Below are 3,629 nucleotides of genomic sequence, written 5' to 3' on the forward strand. Positions count from 1 at the left end.
GCATATGGTTGAGCAAGCCTCAGCTTCATGAAAAATAACAAAAAAGCTCAAAGCCACTTTTCCCTCCTTACTGTTCAGTTATGGCAAAAAGAGTCAAGTGAGACGTCCTTTTGATGGGAGTATTGCTGCTTTTACCAGACCCGGTGGACTGCCCTTTTAAAGCCGTAACACTGATCAAAAGAAAATGCTCAGCTACTCTAATACTTTATAGGCATGTTTCACTCTTGTACTATTTAATTTCTGATAGGCAAGTTCAGGACTGGACTAATTTACTCCTGGCATGAAGCCTGGGATGTAACATGCCAAAGAGCAGTATATAATAACTACAATTGGATGGAGGAGTGTAGGTCAGCACACATTTCACACCCCTTCTTTTACTACTGGAGTCATGGGGTAAAATCTACTCCTTTTGCCAACTTTGGTGAAGGTGTAAATGCACATGCACAGTGTAATGGCTTTAAATCTTGGATTCCTACTTGTATGCGCCAGATGGATCTTGTATAAATGTTCCACTTTACAGCATGTTAGCATTTGCTAGTAGTTAACTGGAGGTTATAGCTGCCAGACTTTTCTGTGGCAGTTTCCAGGCTTTAAAAAAAAAAAAAAAAAAAAAAAAAGGCAAAAAGATAAAACAAACACAAACAGACAAAACAGTCGCCCACACAAGTGGGAAAAACAGGATAATAGATACATGTAGTTTTAAGAATTGCATGTACCTGTATATATATAAATGTAATGAACCACGTTTGATTTGTCTTGTCCTGATTTGAACTACACGAGGTACATGATTTTTAGGTTTTGAAGAAAAACTATCTCCATTTCTCAAGAATGATTTAAAAAGTCTTATAAATGTTAGTGTATTGTACACAGGATTAGGGTTGTCTTAGAAAATGTATATATGGATGTATATGTTTGTGTATTTTTCTTAAAAACAAGCCTGGAAACTAGATAGGTTCCAAATTAATTTAATCCTAGTTTAATTTTATGATATAGGCCAGAAGTATTTTTCAGCTTATGCACTACCATACATGAAATGCATTTATACTCTCTGCATTTGCTAAACACTTTTGTCTTTTCTAACTGGAAGTATAATTCTTACAGACTGTATCTCTAAGACATGACAATATGCATTTCAGCAGGCTGTGAATTCTTGCCTCGAGTTCAAATTTGCTCCTCGATATACCTGAGGCATACATTAATGGGCTAGCAAAATATATTTTAGAGTGCCTATTTTTCATATTCCTCCTTTTCCCTTTCCTTTTACTTTGGAATTAAAATTGTAATTGCTGGAAAAAAAAGAAAAAAGGACATTAAAAAATGCAGAAGAAAAATTCACCAGTTTTATGGTGCACATAATTTAAAACCTACAATATTGGCTGAGCAGATTGTTAGGAACAGGGCAAACCCAAGTCTTTCTTAGCTGGCTTCTTTCTCCGGCTTTCATTCAGCTGCCTCTTCCCTGCTCCCTCTCCCAGCTTTCTTGTATGCCAACCAACAAGCACATTTTTGTCCCCATAAAAAATACACGTTGACACTTCAGTTCCAGCATTATCTTTACAGGTGTATAATAAGAGGTACATGATGCTGCTCCAGTGACTTACAGGAGGATTTCATCATAATCCCAGAGAAGGACAAGGGGTGCTAGTGGTGCTGCTGTGAGCCCCACCAGGTATGAGGGACATCTTCATCCCTCACCCTCTCCCCTGAGCATGTCAGAAGCAGAAAGGGTTGGTGTAATCTGACGGCAACCCTGAATGGCCAGCACCTCGGGAGACATGGAGAGGAGCATCCAGCCTTGTTTGATGCACCCCTGATGGTCAGTGGCTGCAAAATTCCTCCTGCCTTGGGGGAGGACAATGTCGATAACACTGAAGGTGTTGGAAGCCACACACCTGGGTTCCCATGCCACAGAGAATGACACGCGTGCCCGGTTTATGTGCTGTGAGTAGTCCCACTGAAATCACTTGTTTCAAATTAAGCAGTACTCAGCTGCTTTGGAGGATTAGGCTAGCACGCCTGTGCCTGTTCCCTGGTAAACCTGGGCAGTACCACTGGAAGATAACGGGTTCTCAAGAGGCAATGCGAGTTTGTAGCGTGACGATTTTGTACCTCTACCAGGGCAAGCTTAAAGTCTTTTGCTGCGAGGGAAAATTTACAGTGTTTTTTTCCTTAAGTTCCTCCTGTATGTGAAGAAGAAAACCATAGCCAAATATCACAACTGCATCTATTGCCTTTTTCTGCAAGACCTTGCCACATCAGATATGGCCTCATGCAGTACATATCATTGATAACGTCACGTTTTTAAAAATTTAGTGAAAAATGCCTGGAAATTTAATAGTTGTACTTCCCACTGTGGAAAGAGCATTTGCAGAAAAATGAATTGTTACCAATAGCTCTAATTGCCACTTTGATCATTAAACTTTGCCTTGGGTCAGCCATTCACCCTGCCAGAAGATTATTAAGTACAGATTAAGAGGCCATTGCTAGCATTAGCTATGGGCTCATAAGGCATTGCTGTTCGAGAATACTGTGTGTTTTATTTGAGCAAGCTTCAGCAGCAGAGTGTTTTTCTCAAAACTTGCATTAGCAACCAACTTTTAGTGGGAACGAAGGCTGTAATTGGATTATTCGCTTCCTGCTGGATGCAGAGGATATAGGCTTCTGCTTGTCTCGCACTGCTGTGGAGTCCCTCCCTGCTCCCTTGAATAGCCGAGGTATTGTTGTACGGCCGTGGTCCAGGGGCCGTGTCCTTTTGTGCTGCAAGGGCTCGCATTCCCTCATGCTCTCCGCCGCCTTCTCCGTACTGGAATACTCGGTGGAACATTTTGATCGTTGGAAGCATTCGCTTCTGAGCTCACTGTACATTTTAGTTCTGCGCTGTTGGCCAGGATTGATAGATGCAGGAGAAGAGAACTTTAAAAGGCTTTTGGATGTGGTTTGCTAAAAGCTTATTTACTGTATGAGTGGTAAAAAAAGGAAACATGCATATTGTGCTGGGCCATGCTCAGTTTCCAGGCATATCTTACCGATCAAAAAAAAAATAAAAAAATCTTTCCTGCCAGTTGAATTTATGGCCAAGATAGCCAGATTACTAGAAACACTTCTGTGTTTAATCTTTTCATGTTTTGAGCGGGAGAAGGTAGGGCAAGGAAAATGGAGTGGAATTGCTTTTTATTTTGTGGAGATTGTAAATTCTGTTATGGAAAATGTAATAAAGAAGCAGCTTAAACAAAAAGAATGGTTGTGTGAAATCGCAAAATTTCCATTGGGTGAAAACAAATCCTAACTTTATGTACATTTCCCCGGAGAGATGTAATGTGAATGCTTACAGCTGTTTTTAGTTTCTTATTCCCTGATTAGGTTTAAATTAAAGGAAGGATGTCATATTGAATTATGAAGAATTACTTATTCTGCGTATTTTGGTTTATACATACCTTCTATCACAGTCTCACTGTGGCATTTGCAAGGACGCATTGAACATGTGCATGCAAATAATATTAAAAGTAAACTGGCTGCAGCGTAGTGGTTCTGACAGAAAAATGCATATAGCTCCCATGTTTCCCTCCCTGGTACCTTCACTGGGAACAGGAAACCACCCTGCCATACCTAACCTTCCTCTGCAAGACAGG

The sequence above is a fragment of the Falco rusticolus genome, chromosome 1 (genome assembly GCF_015220075.1).
Source record: "Falco rusticolus isolate bFalRus1 chromosome 1, bFalRus1.pri, whole genome shotgun sequence".
In the NCBI taxonomy this organism is placed as follows: domain Eukaryota; kingdom Metazoa; phylum Chordata; class Aves; order Falconiformes; family Falconidae; genus Falco; species Falco rusticolus.